We start from the raw sequence: 21,607 nt of genomic DNA, 5'->3' as shown, positions 1-21,607 counted from the left end.
GTGGTTAAAATCAAGCAAATAAGTAAGCCATTAAAACAAGGTTAAAACACAGCAGGAACCTGTCTTTAAAACCTCTGCTAACCCTAACCAGTCCTTGCAGCCCAGGAGACAGCTATCCAACAGATGTCACCATCCTTCTATAGGTCCAGGTCCCGGCCACTCCATGTCTATAACAGGGCACCCGAATCCAGACCCAAGGCTTGGGTCCCCAAAGACCATGGGCTCCCAGTCCAAGCCTTGCTGACTCCCGCTGCCTCCCTGGACTTCTAGGGTGAACCGCCTGAACCACCTGGTCACTCCAGCTCCCTGAGTTGCTCAGCTGGAGCAATCCTCCACAACGGTCCCCTGAGGAGCTGTCCTCACAGCTGCCTGCCTCCTGGTTCGCTCTCTCTAAATCTAGGTGACCCTAACACTGGCTCTCTCTCCTGCTTTCTTTATGTTTCCTTTTTCTTTTTCCTTTTCCTTCTTATAACCTCCGCTTTGTTCTTCTCTTTTGGTTCTCCCTTGTGTTTATATGCTGGAGAGCGGTTAAGGTGCGATAGCCTGATTGCCACCCTGGGCTAATAATGAAATAAACTGTCCGCATGTGCCAAGAAGGCAATGCACGATCAGCTGACCGCCTTGCACCAACGCAGAGATGATCCGCCTTCTCAAACAATCACTCGCACCTGCTCCACTCCCCAGTGTGAGTGCATCCAATTATTTATTTGAAATTAGTGCAGTGCCACGGACCACACGTCACAGCATGTATGAACATGCAATGTCAAGTAAGCTATTTTTCTGTAAGGGGGACTTTGAAACACAATTAAATAGATTGTTTTTTCAAATTTGTTTTAAACAAAATTTATGGCTGGCACAAAGAATAGATTGATTGAGCTTTGTGATCACCTGTCATGTAGATTTTCCTACAGATTTTAGCCATGCTATGAGTGCAATTTTATATTTCTTACATTTGCACAGAAAAGTGGCACCTAAATATATTTGTGAAAATAAAAAGCTTGTACAATATGAGAGGAGTTTTCATATGATAAAAGGTTAAAGTTCATTTCCATGCTGAAAAAGAATAAAAAGTAAAGACACAATGTTTCGGCTGAGAAGTTTTATTTTTCCTTTGCAGATGCACGATTATGCAAGACTACACTAACTCCAATTGAAATTGCTTATATAATTTACCAAAAGAGAAATGTGATAAGAATTCCAATGTGTTTGTTGTACAAGGCAAACCAGAACACACATTAATGAGAATAGGATGCAAAGTCACTGAGTCACTAAGATCTTGCATGTAAAAATTCATGCATCTGATAAAAAAACTTAAGGAGTGGGTGTCATTTTTGTAAATATCTTGTGGAGTCTTATTCAGTTGACCAGCAAATGACTTGGTTCTTCTCTCTAATGCAGAATTCCCAGAATAGTATTATGGCTAATAGTGTTAAAAGGTATCTGTTATGAGGAGCAAGGAATTTTAAAAAAGAAATAATGCACATCTGTGCTACAAAAGGGGGTTATATCATGTATATTTTATTGGTTGATTGTCAAACCGTCCTACTCCAACTCCTCGCCCTTAAACAGGATGGCATTTCATTAATTGATGTATGCAGAGTTAAATTCTGCAATGGGAAACACCCAAAATACACCATGAAACACAGAACAAAGACAGACAAAGGAATATAAGGAACAAAATAATATAATTAAAGATACATAAAATTAATTTGAAATATGAAAAATTATCCAAAAGGAACAAAATAATGTTATACTGCTGTAGAATCAGAGGCAGCCTTGCTCATTATTTAGCAGGACTTTCACAATTACTTTATTTTAGCCAATTTTCAGTAGTTTAATTAACTCTGCAAGCATTAGGAAACAATATGTTAAGTCCATTAAGCTTCCTTGGTTAGCTAATGTTAAAAGTGTTAGTCACACCTTTTTTATGATTTCCCCTCACTTTCAAAACTACCAAAGTCATTACAACCCAATGAAATGTACTTTCTGACTAACAGCACACCAAACACACAGAACATAGTCTTCCATGGGATAACAGGACAAAGAATGGAAGAAAAGACAGATCATCATCTTCGTTTAATGAGGTTAGCTTGTTACCCCATCCATACTCCACCCCGAACCCCTGATCTTTTTCCTCTGTTCCAAGATGTTTTTTTGACTTGGGCCAATTCTTTGATATCATTGGACACCTCCTCTAATCCTGTCCCTTTTCCTCCCTATTTATCATGATTTGTCATGATTTTGGGCTCATAAATGGCATCATTGGTTACTTCCATTGTTATGTTCGCTTCCAGCATGGCTAAGGGTGTGGCTTCTGAGGTAGTGACCCATGTGAAATTGACCCAACGAGAAAAAAGGATGGCTACTAGTTCAAATCCTTATCTGATCTGTGGATACCAAATCTCTAAAGAACTCATCTTTGTGCTCTTTTCTCACGTGTACTTTTGGTTTCAGCCATTTTGTTCTTCCAACCATAATTATTGTCTCTTGTATTGGGCTTATGTTTTGTTTCACTTTCTACCTTTTTTGGTCTTTTCTTGTTTTTTAAGTGCATCTCCTGGTTTTTTCTTCAAATGTTTAACTGCCAGTTCATTGACAGAACACTCTCAGCATCATCCCCTCTATCTCCATTTTCATGTACCACTTCACCTAATCATCGTCTGCTTTTCTCTCCATATGGCCAAACCACCTTGGCCTGTTTATCCTCAGCATTCATCTTCCTTTCACTCTGTGACACTCCTCACGTCCTCTTGATCATTTTCATCTCTGTTCTTTCCCTCTTTGCTTCAGGTTCTGCTTTCATCAACTATGTCTGACTCCCACAAAGCATACTACTCCTCACATAACTTTCATAAACTTTACCCTTCAATGCCAGAGAGGCTGGTTGAAAAGTTAGAATTGTGGACTGCTCCTGGAATTTATTCTATGCACCTTTCACCCTGTTGTGCCTGTTCCTCCAAGGACACTCAAATACCAGAAGTACCAGAATTTCCCTATGTTCTCTAAAACAACTCCATTGTTAATATCTACATTTACATTCAATACAGTACCTCAGCATTCTGCACCCCTCTCACATGTGTTTTACAAACAAAGACCTCCAGACTTGAAAATGTGCCATTCAGATGGTCCACAGGACTAAAACATGTGTAAAGGCAGATGTGGATGCTGAATATAAAGAAGTGTTTTTGTTTTTGTATGAAAAATGAATGAGTCTATGACTTCAATAAAAAAGATAATTTACTCTTTCTGCATTTGGACTATAGCAGAACCCTTCTTAAAACTAGTTATATTGTGTGTATGTTTAACCAACTAATACCTAAATGTACTCTCATGTTAAAAATTGCTGCGATGAAAATGGAAAGAATAAGACACATACAGAAAAGCATTCTTAAGTACAGTATTTTAAATCCAACAATGAGCATGTTTCTTTAACAACAAAAAAATGATAAATACGTACCTTGTGTGTCGCACTTTCCCCGGGTTAAGGGAATTGGGAAACACGTTTATAAAATAGCAAATGTGCACTTTGCAGTAATCACAGCTACTCTTGTATTGTCCCTCATCATGTAGTATGGCTAGGATCTCTGCTTATCCTTCCTACTGTCACTCTTTCCCAATGATTTAGCAAAGACCATCCTAATCTTCCACATGTGGCTGCTATTCATGCTTTCCTCTAAAACACATACTCTTGAATCTTCCTGGGCTTGCAGCAGCCTGAAAACTTATGAAACTTATGAAATGTAGTGCTCCTTGTGCATGTTTGATAGGTCACTGTCAATCAGGCATCTAGCCTTACACATCTTCAGAATAACCAGCTGGCTGCTAAAGTGTAATATTTTCATGAGATGTAAGAATTGTCATGTCATCTTCTAAACCACTTAATCCAGACCAGGGTCATGGGGTGTACTAGAGCCTAGCTAGCATAGGGTGCAAGGCAGAAACAAACCCTGGACAGGGTTCCAGTTTATTGCAGGGCAGCCACACATACAACCACGGACCAGACACACACTAAGGCCAATTTAGCACCACCATTTCACCTGCCCTGCATGTGTTTGGACAGTGGGAAGAAACTGGAGCACCAAGAGGAATCCCACGCAGACACTGGGAGAACATGCAAAATTCCAAGCAGGGAGAAAACAGGATACAATCCCTGATCTCCTTACTGTGAAGCAGGCCACTGTGTCACCCACGATGTCAAAATTTAATATCTAGAAGTACTCATTTGTGAAATTATGTGATTATTTGAGTTGATGCCAAGGTCATCAGGCTGAAGTAGCCACAGATGGGTTTGCACCCAGACTTTACAAATTTTTTATTTTCAGCATTCATCAGAGTATCACTCAAAATATTATGACACGGATGGATAGGATTAGAAATTGGTACATTAGAGGGTCAGCTCAAGTTGGTAGACAAAGTCAGAGAGGCGCGATTGTGTTGGTTTGGACATGTACAGAGGGGAGGTGCTGGGCATATTGGGCGAAGGATGTTAAGGGTAGACCTACCAGGCAAGATGAAAAGAGGAAGGCCTAAGAGAAGGTTTATGGATGTGGTGTGAGAGGACATGCAGGTGATGGGTGTAACAGAGCAAGATGCAGAGGGGAGAAAGATATGGAAGAAGATGATCCGCTGTGGCAATCGCTAATGGGAGCAGCTGAAAGAAGAAGAAGAGGAAGAGTGTTATTCTAAATATACCTTTTAACAATTTAGCAGTGCATATTGCATAAAAGGCATCTGTATTAACCACACAGTTACTTTGTTTTAAGCTGAGGACTATGCACTTTGGACAGATGTAACTGCACTCTGCTGAATGAGTTTACACAGAGGTTTGTATAGAGCTAAAAATTCTGAACAATACAACCGGATACAAGTACTTATGTCTAAATCTGTCTTTCTTTATGGATGATCAGTTCCTCTAATTTGGCATGATAGACTGAATGGTGTGCTTTCATTTATAAAATGTATTTCTCATGTGTTTTTAGACATGTCTGCCCTAGAGTATCTAATTTCCCAGTTTTCAATATACAAAATGTGCACTCATAGAAAGCATATCCAGGGTGAAAGGAAAGCATCAGCTATACTGTAGATTATTATTGCAAAAAATTGTAAGGAACAGTAATTGAGCATGTGAGTATAGCTGCAAGATATAAATAAGCATCCAGTGTCTCCAGTTTATTCGTATATCTGAAGGTAACTGGGACAATTGCTTTGATAGAGTTAATAGTGGTAGAAAAAACACAAAAAAATTACCCTACTTCTAAACCTGAAATAAGGGTGGTAAAGAGAGATGCTGACAATGCTGTTTACAAAGTTTAGACTAAAATAATAACACACAACTGCTGCTTGTGAGTTGTTGTGCCACCCAAACTATACAGAAGGTTAAAATGTTAGACTCTAATTAGAATTATGCAAATAGGAAAAGATTCACCATAATTGAAGGCTTTCTTCTCAATGTCTGAAACAAATGTCTAATTTACATGAAGCTGCTATAATTATATTTTCTCGAACCTTATTGTGCCCTAATTTCTTTCTAATTAAAGACATTTCAGATGGTAGAGTGCTATTTATCTAAATCAGTAAAATATGTCTACAATAAATGAAACAAAAGAACAAAATCGAAACCAAAACGGAGACATTTGAATTAGAAAAAAAGGCATAGTTTACAAATGTTTCAAAGTGTTGAGATCAGTGTCATATAGTGCAGGCATTTTGTGGAAAATATTACTAATTTATCAATTGCATCTATTATAGTTACTTTGAGTTAGGAGGTGAATCTCTAAAACCACTTCTTAACAATTATTTAAAACATTTCTTATTCTTTAAAATGTAAATAATGAAGAAAGGACTTCGGGAATCTCCAGCTCACATAACAAGCAGGTGGAACTTTTGTGTAAGCCTAGGAGACTGCATGAATATATGTTGGCAAACACTTCAATATGGCACTAAATTTAGTGTGAAAGTAACTATAAAATCATTTTCTCTGTAGTTTTTTTTTTTTTTTTAAGAGAAACACATCAATTTAACTACATAGTTTCTAAAACTACATTAAGAAAAAAAATAATGTAAATTGTGTATAATATATGCTAAGTAAACATTTTCTTAAGTCCAGCCCCCATTCCTATGTAATGGAATGTTCACTTCATGACAGTATCATTTGTACAAAGCTATCTGAAGCAGGTAGGCGGATACAAGTAAATGACGTTACGTACTGTATGCGCAATTTAGAGGTATGATGGAAAACAACGAAAGGTTTACATGTCTTTGAAGGTGGGATGATAGCAGCCATACGATGAGTTGGTATAAAGAACTGTAGTAGGATTAACCATATCAGCATGCACAGGTGAAATTTCCACACACATACTGTAGTATGTACAGTAAGAAAATTTTTCTTTATGCTTACTGTATTTTTTTCTTTTTCTTACTGCCATAGTTAAATCAGTTAAATTTTGTGAGACAGAAAAAAAAGTCTTGTCCTCAACATTGATCTTGATGAGGACACTATTAATGGCATATTAGGAATATTAGAATAGGATTTTCACATATTTTAAAATTACAAGTGTTACAAACTCATTGGTCATTTTTTGTTTCAAATTTTCTGTTTCTTGTTGATATTATGACTAGCCAAAGTACTTGGTGTTGTCTGGGTATATTTGTGAAATGGGTTAAGAACTCAACAAGAAAGTAATGTTTTTCTTAAGTGTTGGTGCTTTTGTCATTGCTGGCTGAAACTGTAGTGTTCCATCCATCATCTACACTGTCTCAGTTATGTTTCAGCCAGCATTTCTCCCCTGGCTGCTGTTCAACATCATTTTCTTGTTTGTTTTGTCCATTTACTTATATTGATGTTTCTTTTGTTTATTATGTGCATTATTATATGTGTTTGTTATCAACTAGAAAATGCCTTGGTTATGCACTAGGTGTTTGTAGGCAGTTCCCTAAAAGGTGGGGCCACCTGCCAATCACTGCCAGGAAACTGCCCCCAATCCTTTAAATTGGAGGACCTTCCATCTATTTTTGTACTACAGAGTCTTTTGTGCAAGTAAGCCTCTTATTTTATATAGATTCTTTTGGTCCCCTTAGTATGTATTCAGGGTTTGGACAGTAATTCATTTCTAGAGAGCAATTTTTGGAAGTACTTTTGGGATTTCGGTGCTTTTGGAACTCCCAAGTCATGACACTCTCTCTATCAATTTGTCTACTATCATGTGTTTTGTATTGTGCATGATTGGATTCCATAATTATCATAAGTCCTTGGTGAGTTGGAACCATGAACGCTATCTCTTTGTATTTCCCAGTTTAGTGCATTTTCATGAAAAAGAAGTTGAATTACACATTAATAAAGGCTGGAAGGCTTGTTGAATAACTGAATCTTTGGTCTATGTAAGGGGGAACTGGAGCAATTGCGGTTCACAGATACCACTGCAGACATCTAATTGATGATGTTATAAGTTGGTTCAAAGTTGATTTAAAATTGCTGCAAATCATCACTCAGTATTTGTATCAAAGCCTAAAACTTTAAGTGTCTCATCAAAAAATGGACTAGAATAATGTCTGCCCATTAAGAAACACTAAATGTGAACCTTAGTTGTTCTTTTTTTATCATATTGTGACCAGCAACTCAACAGACGCTAAAACTTGTTTTATTCTGTTTCATAGTGGTTTGTCACTAGTGTTGGCTTTTTTTTTTCAAAAATATAAGCTTTTGTTTTCCAAAAAAATGTAATGTGATCAGTTCTTTTCAAAGTTATTGTCACATATACAGATCCATCAATCAATTTTCAAACCTGCTTTTTGCAACAGGACTGGAGAAACTGGACCCTATCCCAATAAGCAGTGGACACAAACCAGCAACAATTCCTGGACAGGGCACCCGTCCATCGTAGAAAGAATACACACACTGTTACACCCACACACACACCCACAAACTCAAACACACACCAGGGCCAAAGAAGAAAGAAATAGCTCTAATGTTGAGGATAAATTCAGCTACACAGAGAATAAACCTTGTTTGTACGCCTTTATAAGTAAAGAGAATAACTGCGTTTATGGAAGAAGGCTGTCTCAGAGATGAACTTAATGTGCAAGTTTGCCTTGATTTGACCAGACAATTTGATCTAGTAATATATAATCAAACTGGCTAGTTTCCCCTATAAAAAACAGTCTGAGAATGTTCTGGAAGACCATTCATTTGCACTTTGTATGTATCTGTAATTAATCCTCAAGTGAAAATTTTCCAAAAGCCTGAGACAATTCCAAGAATCTTTTTTTCTTTAAAGAGATTTCAAAATAGCATTGTACAAAAGCATAAATCTGATCTGTGCCTTTCACTAGCAAAACTGCTTTTTAATTTTTTGGGCATAAGGGATACATAATGTGTCATCATTATGGTTTTTTTCCTGTAATGTATGATTCAGTATCTGAGGAGAATTAGAATCACAAAAGAGTATTATGACCATGACTGTATTTAGACCTCCCCACCTAAAGTTTGTGAACTGTCCTTTTTCAAAATGTCATACAATAATTTAAGCAAAAACTCACAAGACGCCGTGAGTTGGTTTTTAGTTACCAGCAGCTGATTCAAAACTTCCTTCACAAAGTAACAAGGTACCGTAAATGACTGCTGCTAATATCTAAAGAGTTTTCCAAATGTTTGGAGAAGAGGTAATTGGTTTTGAAACCCACTTTGAGGCGGACGTTGAAAACCCTTCTTATGATTAATTATATTGATGAGCAGGGATTTCGAGGTCTGGAACAACCTGGCACATCGAATCAGAGACTGTTGCCAAGTACACTTTTACTATTCTCAGTTGAGGATATCAAGGTAGCAGGACTCTGGAAAATGTGGTTGTGGTACTTGTGGTTTATCATTTATTTTTCACAGATGGCTTGATAACTTTGATTGAAAATGACCTGTTTGAAAATCATTTTAATGGAAAAGTTTGTGATAAGGAATTCTTTCACAATACAAATAGTGAGGAGAATATTCTTGACCATGATATTAATTAATTACGCTTAGCAATGGTTTTGATAGAATAACATTGAGCATAGGATTTAACAAAAAATAAATAAATAAGAGGATTTTACAAAGACTGGTTAAACAAAAGATATCTCTTTCCAGAATGTCTTTATTACTAAAACATTCTGCAAATAGAAGAATGTTCTCAAGTAGCCAAGACATCATACTGCAAGAAAGCACATTCCTTTATTTATCATTCACATTGCATTCAAAGGCAGCAATTACTGACCTTTTATCAACATCTTAACAAAACACTATGAATTTTTATTGTAGATCATCTAATTAACATTTTATATATCTCAAAACACATTTTAAGGTACTCTAAAATGTATTTTGACATATCTTAAAATGAAATGTTGGTATCTAATATTACATTGAATTCATGATATCTTAAGGGCATCTTCACAATGCTCAAATTAATTTCAAGATATCTTAAAAAATTATATCATTGTCTCTTTGAGGTGTCTCAAGCAAATTAAATGATGTTTTAAATACATTTTGAAAAAAACTTTGGATGTCTTTTTCACTGCAAAGATATTGGAATACCTAATTTCAAGTTATCTGATCTCAAAGTCATTCCAGAAAAATTGGGTTTCTCCTCCAGAATTGAGTTCCAGACATCTGAAATACATTTCTTATAAAGAAGGAATTTTATTTCAAGACATATGAATATCATTTTGAGATATCGAAAATACAGCTATTGTATTTATTTATATAATTTTTATATAATCTCAAAATGACTTCCTTGTTATTTTAACATACCTCAAATGCTGCAAAAAGAAATAGAGAGATGTCAAAATCATTTCCAGATTATCAAAATGAAAATGCATACCACATCATTTTATAATATCTCAAGTTCAAGTTTATAGTTATGTGTATAATGAAATTCCTACCTGCATGTGATAGTGATACAGAACCAACAACATGACCCACACCCATGTAGAAATAGAAATAAAAAGCATACAGAGTGCATATAATTATATACAATTTAAACTATAAATATATAGATAACATCAAGCATGTGTGCTTAATATACATCTTCAGATCTCACACCAGGTAAGCTATTCAACTCCGAGTTGAGAGGGGGTGCTGTTGCTAATGCAATCGCCTTTTACACCAACAGTTCAGAGACATGCCAGCTGGAAGACTTCTGACCTCACTTCCTTTCCAAACCAGGAAACCTCTGCCTGTTCTGGGAGACTGTGCTATGACCTTGCTGGCATCCGAAAGTAAGTGTTCAGTATTGGACCAACTCAGAGCTCCCAAACAGAAGCAAATTTTTTTCTCTGTTGGGGCCTTTTCTTTGTTCACAGCAGACCCCCTTATTTTGTACCCTTGTGTACCATTCACTTTCATCTTTAAAATACCATCATTAAATGGGGTTACCAGGCTGGTACCCTAATTCATTGGGTAGGCTGCCTCTCATTTATTTTACAAAGTACAGTATGTATATACTATGTACAGTATCTTTTGATGTGTAGACTTCCACTAGTGAGAAGAGGCTGAGTCCAGGTTTCAGAGAAAATCAGCTTTATTGCAGTGAAGACAGGAACAGTCTCAGCATTTAGTCAAATGGAAGCTGTCACTTTAGCTCACAAAAACACAGCAAGTAAGCAGTGACATTGTTGGTCATCCTGCATTACAATACAATACAATACAAATTTATTTTTATATAGCCCAAAATCACACAAGAAGTGCTGTGATGGGCTTTAACAGGCCCTGTGTTTTGACAGGCCCCCAGCCTTGACTCTCTAAGAAGACAAGCAAAAACACCCACAAAAACCCTTGTAGAGAAAAAAAGATGGAAGAAACCTTGGGAAAGGCTTTTCAAAAAGAGACACCTTTCCAGGTAGGTTTGGCATGCAGTTGGTGTCAAAAAAAGGGGGTAATTAAATACAATACACAGAGCAGAACACAAGTAAATCCTCATTAACTCCCTTCTTCAGACTAAAAGAACAGGTAGTCTTCCTCGTCAGGTAGGTTCAGTGGCTGCCGATCAGCAGCTGAAGCAAGTTCATTCTGGAGTAGAGAAGACAGAAAGAGAGCAAGGCCAGGTCAGTGGCCGCTTTTAAATGTTCCCCGCATCAGCCATCAAGCAACAGACACGTTACACGGTGAGTCTGCAGACGTCCATTTGAACCGGTAGCAGACAAACACCCCAGCATGTTTTAACAGAGTTTTAGCACACAGCACAGTAAGTTTTGTTGAATGCCTTTTTCGGGTGTGCGTGCCGGGGTCACTATTTATATATGTACATATACAATATTCATCATTGCGACTGACTGAATACATACAGCATTTGTCATTATAACTGTATGTTTAGTACCCATAAAAACTAGGGCTATAAACTGTCTGGTAATCCTCTGGTGGAAGTGCAAAAACCCCTGTGTTGTACTAGTTTGCAAAAGGAAAGAGTGCTTCAGGAGAAAAATTATGCCATTTGCCTTTCTAATACAGTGCATATACTGTATACCCTATGTTATCCTCCATAGAACTTTATGATCTTGAGCCAAGCAGGTGCCATATGATATGTGATGATATGCAGCCAGTGATTAAGGACTCCACTATGCTTCTGTAGATGTTTGTGACAGCAGATAGAGAATTCTGAACATCCTCAGTCACTTGACGGTAGCTAGAATATGTTGTGCCCTATTCAGTTCATCAGTGCTGGCCACTCCAAGAAACTGAAAGCTGCCCAGCATCTCCACAACCTTCCATCTGACATAGATGGAGCCTCTATCTAAAAATGCAATTGGTATATTTAGAAAAGCTTTAAGGATAACTCAAGGTATATTGCAGATATCTCAAAATGTATGACAACTAACTTTGAGATATGCTGAAAACATTTTCAGATAAATGTTAAACTGCATTTTAGGATATACGAAATTCATTTTGAGAGATCTCTAAAAGGGAGTATGGTTTACCAAAGTATGTGTCCTTCTATTAAGTATCCAATGTAATATCAAACAATGTATTCCTTTAATCCTTAGTGTTATCACCATTTTTTGTATATAACGCAAAGGTGTTTATGGAGATTTACAATTAAATATTATACTACAGTTATATTACTTAATCAATGTAATTCTTTTTTTGCAGCTTCTAATTCAAAGTCAATGCAAGTGGAGTGGCACAGTTGGTTGAGGCTTTGGACCTCAAACCCCCGGGGTATGGGTTCAAATCCCACCACTAACACTGGGTGACCCTGAGCAATTCACTTTGCCTGTGCTCCAATTGGAAAAAGAAAAGAAATGTAACCAATTGTATCTGAAATGTTGCAAGTTGCTTTGGATAAAACTGTCAGCCAAATTAATAAATGTAAATAGGTTTATGAAAATTAGCGAGCAAGTAATCAGTGTAGTTAAGGTAACTACATTAAGCTGAAAATTTAATGGACCGAATTACAGCCTTTATATCTCCAAAGATGAAGCATTGCTTTCTTTATTTTTTTAATTTAACAGTGTACAACAAATTGAAAATTGAGATCTGTGTTAAGAGGATAAGGCAAAATGGAGTGCTGGGTGAAAACTGATGTGTGACAGCTTCTTTTAAAAACTTAACCTGGTCTGATCCTGGCTACATTTCACATACATGAAGGTTTAAAGATAAATACAGTGTATGATTTTAAATTGTATTAGCACTAGTATAGCACAGAGTGATAAGAAACGTGCTATTGGAGTGGATCTTTCATTAGATTATGCAGTATGTGATTGTAAATGTAAACTCTTTCTTCCAGCACACATTAGGAAAACTAGGGGTATAATGATATAACGATGCTTTAACTATACCAGTTTATGGATTTCAGTTTAATGTTTAAGTTATTTAACAGCAAAATAGCCAATGGAAAATGTTTTTACTGTAAGATCTATGTCCAAATAATGTAAAAAATAACATCGACATGTAAATGTGTAAAAGTATTGATACCAGGCATGTGCTAGAAAATAAAGGCATTGAGGTGGCAAACATGCTCTACTTTCTAAAGAGCCACTGACAATAATGATGTTAAACCTAAAGTGCCACCTTTACTAATACTGAATGCTCAACCACTGCATTTTTCTGTAGTTACAACAGTTTCAAGATAATGACACACTTGAGAGAGCTACAAGAAGAACTATTGATCTTCATGGTGATCCCTATTGGTACAGACTGAATGAGGAATAATTTGCACAAGATCCACTTTGGAAACTGAGGATGTGATTCCATCCAAAGTTCATAAATAAAATGTATTTACAGCAACATGATGACAATGAATGAAATACAAATACCTTGAAATATTATTTCTTTTAACTAACACATATAAATTATTCCTGTCATTGACTTTTACATGTTAGACTATTTTGAAAGATCTGGCTTTGTGTATGTCAGAATGGGGTATAATTGTGCTTAAAGAAGATGTTGAAGGTTGGTTATTTTAAATACTAAATATGGATATTTGTTTGAGATAAAATGATAAACAACAACATGGGTAGAAAATAAAATAATGTTCTCCAAGTTTATGTTCATAAAATATCTCAGCATTGATGCACTATCTCTAACACAATTTAAGTGAACTCTGGAACAGCATATCATCTGCGTATAAGGAGACATTATGTCCTGAGGTTCTCTTCTGAATTCAGCAAACCTCCCAACTGTTAAAAAAAACAAAAGACTGCAGCTCACTTGCACTGGTGTGAAGGAGAGGCAAATGAGTGCATACTCGTCTTGAGCCATGATTTAGAACAAAATCATTTGAGTTTACATTATTTGAGTAAATTGAGGCTTTGGGACTTAAATGCAACAGCTTTATCCAGGCTATGATTTTTAGGCCAAACTCAAAGCTATGTAATAGGGAAAATAAGTAGTCCCACTCAGAAGTCCTTTAATATAAAGTTTAAGCTATAAGTGAAGCCTTATTTAAATGTTTACCAAATGGCAGGTTTAACTGAAATCTACTGTATAATATAAACTTTCTGCTTGTGAAATCCTTTCACATACTGAATGTGTGAGAGAAGCTGCCATTAAATTCATAAAATAAGTCCGCAGTACTGTCAGTGGTTTGATTGCCAACTATTATTTTTATTTAAAGATAGGTTTTATTAAATTATTCATTCAGTTTTTATACCGTTTCTTTTCATTGTGTTATAAACATATTGTGAGGAAATTAAATTAGAAATGACAGAAAATGAGGTAGAGAAAATAGATTATTTGGGAGAATAATGCATTCACTGGTTTACTTTTGGTGTTTTTCTTTGTCTACCTATATTTTATTTTTCAAGTCCTTTTGTTATTTGGATAGCTCTTTGTACTATTTATTCCTCCTCTGCCTTGGTTTTTGTAGCCAAAATTATACCTTTCTTTGTTTACAGAACACCATTGGTATTTTAATCTTTATTTTACATGGTCTGTTAACAATACCTATTACTGTGAGATATTACATGCTACATTCAAGAGAATAAATGAGACAAAGAAACAGAAATAAACCACACAAAACTAGTTAGAGACCCAACTTTTTGGCAAAGCTGTATAAGATGTTTTATGAAAATTCATACAGTGGCAGAATAGATCTCTAATCTGAAGTAAACACATTTATAGAAACTTTTCTAAATTCTTAAATACCATTTTAGACACAAGCGTATAGTTAATCGCCTTTAAGGCTGAACTTAGGTAGAGTGGTCTTGACTCAGTTTAGTGACATCAAAAGGAGGTGTTTACTAAAGGTATCAGCAAAGTCATGATATTTCTAGTTGTTGATTTACAATATTCAGAACCAATAAAGAGGGTTGAATTAACGAGTTACTAGCTATTTACAATCTCAGTCAAAATAGCATTGAATAATTTTATGTATTTGTTTTGAAAACGGCCCTGAGGAATGTGTCTAATTCTCTCCACTTTAGATCATTTTAAATAATTTTAAGACTTCTTTTCTATCAGAAAATGTTAAAAGAAATTTTTAAATGTATGGACTAAATCTAAAATCTCATCATTGACTGGCAAAAAATAAAATGTGAATGTCTATTAAACTCTTCTACTGAAATGTCAGTTTTGCTGTAAATTCTTCAAATCAGAACGAAACAGGCTCACCTTTGGGTATGTCCTTTTTGTTCAATCTGTGTGTATTTTCCTTCAAACATGAAGGAAAAGACAGAAATAACAAAAATGAAATGGAAACCCCAAAACCAGAAAAATAATGAATTTGTCAAGTAACTATCAGGAGCCAGAACCCAAGCCAGTCTTGCAGTTACAAACATTTCTACCTGAAAGGCATTCAAACAATTGTGTTTAGAAGTCAGAAATTGGGATACAGAAAGTAGAAAGTATGGAATTTATGGGACCCTCAGTGTCAATTGGCTGACAACAGGCATAGCAACCATAAACATGCAAAAACACACAAATGCTGGTGGTTGCTATCCAAGCAGTTATACAAAATGGTGATATGCTAATGCCACAAAGATGACATTTAGAAAGAGTACTATTAACAAAATGATGCACATTAATAGAAATAACCTCAGAAATTGATTCAGCTTAATTCAAAACCCAAAAATTTAAGAAACTAGCTAAAATACTAAGCATTGTTCAGTTATATTTGAAGAATGGGCCAAGGAAAGCAATCAAAGGTTTATGTATTGTTTAAATGTTTACCATGTTGTTATTGCTAGCTGTGCCATCTGCCTCAATGTCCCTGCTCTTGTGAGTCGAGAATGTGATTGTTGTATGTCTGATTGGGCAAAAAAAGGGCAAAATGAGTTTTCTAAAAAGGCAATCCACAACAAACAAGTCCCAATACACAATACAAAGGCAGAAATCAAAGAGAGCAAACAGATTCAGAAACTTGAAAATAAATCAAAGACAAACAATACCCATGATAATCTGCTACAACACTCAATGATCCACTGGTGACACCCTCTCTCTGACATCAATATAAACCCAAAGGGAGAACCCAGCAGCAGTGACATCAGAGGGGCCCACCCACAAAGCACAATGAATGGATGAACTTATTTTTTTTTTTTTTTTTTTAACGTGTCCTGTTCGGCTGTGAAGCAATCAGAATTGATGTCTGAATGCTGGCGACTAGCCTTACAGTTTTTCTCTCAGATGGAGCATTACAGCTTCTGCTGACGTCACGCCTGATACCAAAACTTTATTAAAAAATATTTTCAGATGTTTTTTAGATTCGAACCGGACACGGAGACAAAAGTGAAAGAAAAAGAAGAGGGAGAAGGAAGAGATGGAAGTAAAGGGGGAAGGGGGGGGTTTCGTATAGAATAAACAATAAATGAACCAGAATCCACTTCTAGACCTGCAGAAAGAGGGGGGTTAAACCACAACACAAAAACATTGCTGCATCAGCTACATGAAGATATATAAAAGTAAAAATGTTTGCTGACAATCATACAGTAATTATTACTAAGGCATTTAGGGCCAACCACAACCTTAGATCATGTGCTGAAGATGTCCAAGTCATACTTATGAGATCACCATGTGAGCACCTGTGTGTGTACGCACGCTTGTATGTGTAAGGTTTCTCTATAGGAGCATCCAATAGTGAGTGTGAAGGGCCACAGACCTGGCCCCAAAAACGTGCGGAAGATGGAGGGAGTTCCAAGCCCAGAGATCCAGAGTTCACCCCAGAGCGCGGAGACCCCAGGGAGGCCGTCATCAGAGAAGCCCCAACCCCCACTCGAGAGGTGCAGAGGATCACCCAGCAGCCGGCAGAGTCCCGGGAGATATCAACGGCAAGCCCTCAGGCCCGCCTGCAGCCGAAGAATGGATGAACTTTTACCACAGTAGAACTTTCTATGTGATTAAGACTTACCTAAATATGGCACTAAAGTGAACAGTGAGTGTAGCCATAGTTTGTACGATTATTAATATACTCATTGTCTGTAGCAAGTAGTCTTTTGTAATTTATGGCACTTCATTGTAAATATCACTTCTACCTAGTTGTAATTTTATTTCTGTGTGTTTCTATCCCATTCCTGTATAAACTTTATTATGTTTCAGTGTCTATTATGGCAGCATCAGGTGCAATGAAGGAATTGGCCTTGAATCACGGCACACATTCACACACACACACACACACACACACACACAATCATACTGTACTTACTCAGGGCCAAGTTACAATTACCTAAAATGCATGGGTTTCAAATGTGGAAGGAAAACAACAGGACAGAAGAAAAGCCCAGGAAGTATTTGCTACAACATGTACTATAAACTGAACATGGACATGCACTGGGCTGCAATTCAATTCCAGTCTCTTTGCATGTTAAGAAGACCATCCCAAAACCATTTTTTTTAGTCCGTTATTTAGTAATAAATTTGGATAAATTCAAAAACAAGGTAAAATAAAAATAAAGCCAATTAAATGATAAAGCAGTTGATAGTTTTGTAGAAGCAGTCCGTCAGTGCACTTGCATGCACACACACAATCGGTTAAGGTGAATAACCTGTTTAAGGCAGAAACCTGGTTTCTTAATAATCCTTGTTTACATCCTTGTTCTCCTTGGCAAAACGCTCCAGCATCATTAAAGTGTGTAAAAGGGAGTTAATAGCCATCATTGGCCTCCGTGAATTTGAAAATAAGCATGATGTCTGTAATAATATCAGTCTGTCTTATAAATATGTTTAGTCAAATTGATGCTTTATTTATAGGTCTCAGCAAACACAGCAAACTCCTTTCTGCCATATTGTGTGATTTGGGCCCTGCAAAGTGACCAGCATACCAGTACAAGCGATTCTTGGCTTACACCCAGTGATGATGGAAAAATAATAACACAGGTATTTTACTTCAATAAGGTAAGTATTGTGTTAGGTTAGTTATATTGAAAAGTAGTTGGACAATGTGATGCATGTTATTTTTAATGTGTTACCCTACTGTTTTCGAAATTGTGTTACGGAGCTTAGCATTGTACATTCAGCACATCAACATAATTTTATCGATTTCTGAAATACTGAGTCGGACTATGAAAACAAGGGAAAGGAAGGAGTGCAACGGAAATTCAGAGACTACAAAATCCCTAACAGTAACATACTTAAGGGTTTACATGGCCACAAATGATGGTTATTCACTACCTCTGTTAATCAGGTTTCTCTGTGGCCAATAACCCGAATCCTCTAATCAGAATAAGAGTTTAAATGGCATTTTAGAAATTAGGTATCTGACACCCACAGTCCAAAGACATGCAGGTTAGGTTCAGATTCAGCGGGTTGGAAAATGGATGGTATCTGGCAATAATAAGGGTATTGAAGTGAATGGCAATGCGCTAAGTGAAGCAAAGTTTAAATCACTAAAAACATAGACAAGGTCCTATCTTATATATAAACATCTATGCGTGGAAGTGTGTGTGTCTGTCCGGCCTGGAAGTGAGAGGTGGAATCGGGGTAATGGCTCCGCCTCTGAGGAAACAGAAAACTCGCATAGCCGCTAATAACACAAGCGAGGCCAACACATCAGCAAAATGAAACCTCCAAAGAAAGACAAAGTCGCTTAGCCATTAACATCAGCAAAACGATATCCCTTTTACTTTTCCTCCCGTCGCTAATGCACAAGTGATGCGAACACATCAGCAAAACGAATCCTCCTAGGAGAGAGATGTCCAGAGTAGCTCCTTTCAAATGCCAGACATTTCAATAGTTTCTACAATCCCAGGCTTTTTACAGCCCGGACTTACATAGCTAGTAGTATTTAAATTTCTTAATTGTATTTTTATCTAATCATTTTATTAATCATTGTGGTCTCAGTTGGATTTTTCTGATATGGGATTGATGAATGTGATACACAAAAGCAAAGTGAGCTCATATCGTGTGCCAGATGTAGAACACCACTGATGTTTGCTGACAGTGTCTGACAAATTTGTGCTTTTTAAAGGCGGTTTTCTGTTCCTTCATTTATTCCACCGATAACAAGGATAGCTGGAGGCTATTCTTGCAGCATGGGGTGGAAAGGAAAGGACCAACCCTGAACAAGAAGCCTTTCTATAACATGCCACACTCACTCAAACTTGTTCACATTGACTCCATTTAGGGAGGAACCCAGTCTGGTTGGAACCTAAGACTCTGAGAGGATGATGTAGCAGTGTGAACAGTCTAGACCTTCAGCTTTTGTAAATTCTTTGAATTACTCCTTTCTGTATCTTCCAGCTTCTTTGAACAATTAATATTTCACATATTTAGTATGCAGTATAATCCCACTTTAATATCAAAAGAGATCTTGTTCACAATAATTATAGGTTAAATTTTATAGGGTAATTTTGGTAGGATAAAGCTATCCAGTCCTTTGCCATCCTATTAGCAAGCATGCAAGTATCATCACTGACACAGTGAATAACAGTGTGTACTTTTAAGTACTGTTTTACATATTCTACATTAAAACATCCCAAATTTTGCTGCTTCAGTTTGGGTGACATTTTTTACCCACATTAAAAAATTAAATTTAAAACACTTTTATTTTCTTTCAAAGAACAGAGAAAAACAATTTTCCACCATTTTATAATTTGAGCCAGACACTGGCTCATTTTACTACTTAACACACAGCAGATGAGGAAAAAAAAATTAACAGCATAAATGGGCTGCTGTCTATAATCTTTCTATTAAAATGTAATCTGCACTGTATTAAAATATAAACTACTAAATAATTATATAGGAAGATTTCTAATATTTTTTTACTTTAATAAGTAAAGCACTGCCTACACTTTCCAGTGCCTACTCTGCAGGTCCCTGTCACTAAATATACTGTATATATTTTGTTTCGGACAGAAATCAAACAAAGTATATATAAAATGTATTTATTAGTTTTTGTCTTAAGTGCATCTTATGTTCATTAAGAACATTTATTCCACCTTTTTGTTTCTCTCCACTTTTTTGGAAGACTAGGGGGCTCCGCCCTCTGTTCGCCCACCCCAAGGTTTGGTTTACCGGATATACAATTTAAAGAAATTGTTAGTTTCATGGGAATTGTTACATATGCATTATTTTCACTTTTATTTTAAAACTTTTGTAAAAACAATACTTTATTTCCGACCCCAGGCATGGTTACATCTCTTTCTCGCAGGACGTATAACGCTGCTCGCGTTGTGAAGAGGGTGCGGCTGAATGCATGCCAAGTAGATGCTGTCGGATCATCTGCTGTCTTTCTGCTGCTGGCGAGCTGCCTGTTCGGCTTGTCTCGCTGTCCGATCATTTCAAAGCCCGTACAGCAGCTGTCCTTTTGCCACTTTGCATTTCTGTCACTCACGTTGTAAAGGGGGTGGGGTGCAGGGGGCGACAGTTAGTTTCGCTGAACACATGCTAAGGAGAAGCAGTCTGATCATCTGCAGGCTTTTTCCTGCTGGTGAGCTGCGTGTTTTGCTTGTCTCTTGTCGTTGTTTTAACAGCTGGGAGCACATGAAGCATGTCTGCCAACAGCAATCCAACAACTGCTAGGTTAGATGTCCATGGACTTGTTTTAAATGATGTCTCACTGCCTTGTCTCGCGTGTCATTGTAAAAACAATACTTGTTACCTTGTTTACCTTTATTTCCAGCCCCGAGTGTGGTTAAATCTCTTTCTCAGTACGTATAATGCGGCTCGCGTTGTCAATCATGGCTGAACACATGCTAAGGAGGTGCCGTCAGATCATCTGCTGTCTTTCTGCTGCTGTCACGTTATCAGTCTTCTGTGCTGTACTCTGCCATCCCTCAATCGGACCAAACAGTCACTTAAAACAAAAAAGACTTCAACCTGGCTGGGACGCTACAATACTTTTGAATTTTACTGCTTTCATATTCTTTACCTTTCTCTGCATGTGTATCGCGCCATCGTTTGTTTGAGACTTTCGAATTCCACTGCTTTCATAATCTCTTATCTGCCTTTTTTTCTCTCCAATGCTTTTGGGTCTCTGACGTTTCATCTAGAATGTAATGTCCTTATACGCTTTATATTTGCTGAGAGCACAGGGCCTCTGTTTGCTACTTGCCTTTACACGACTGAGTGTTTTGCTGGCCGTGCTCTTATTTGATATTGTTTGCGTCTCCCGAGAACTTCCGAGAAGATCATGTCTCGTCGCCCTCCTTTTCCTTTCCAGGATTTTTTTTTATAATAGAGAGATAAGATTAGGTCATAAAATTTGACTGACCCCCATAATAAAATTTGATATTTTGGTTTAGAAATAAATTACATGATATGAGTGTGCAGGTTAATTAGCAACTTTAATCCGGTCCCACTTGGGTGAGCATACCCTCTGATGCACTGGCACCCCATCCACAGCTGGTTTCTGCCTTGCCCTGATGCTGCCAGAATCGGTTCCAGCCCCTACATCTCTGAAGTTGTTAGGTACAGTAGGTGGACATTTCGAGTGTGTGAGGTATCCATAGACAATGAGGTATCTAGATGGTAGAAGACACAATATGAATTCAAAATACTCTTACCCCAGTCCTTAGAGTACAAACACGCCAGAAAGCCCTTGCTCCATCTTTACTGCTTACTCAGTATTAATTTGGTTAATAACATATGGGTTCAAAAGAGCTGGAATTACACTACCATACTGTTATATCTGGAGTTTGATTGCTATTGCTTTAATGTAATAGAAGATGATGAAGATAAACATTCCATCCTTTATATTATTAAAGGTATTTCCAACAT

Source organism: Polypterus senegalus, chromosome 3, assembly GCF_016835505.1.
Source record: "Polypterus senegalus isolate Bchr_013 chromosome 3, ASM1683550v1, whole genome shotgun sequence".
NCBI lineage: Eukaryota > Metazoa > Chordata > Cladistia > Polypteriformes > Polypteridae > Polypterus > Polypterus senegalus.
The sequence above is the reverse complement of the archived record's forward strand: the minus strand, read 5'-3'. Positions refer to the sequence as shown.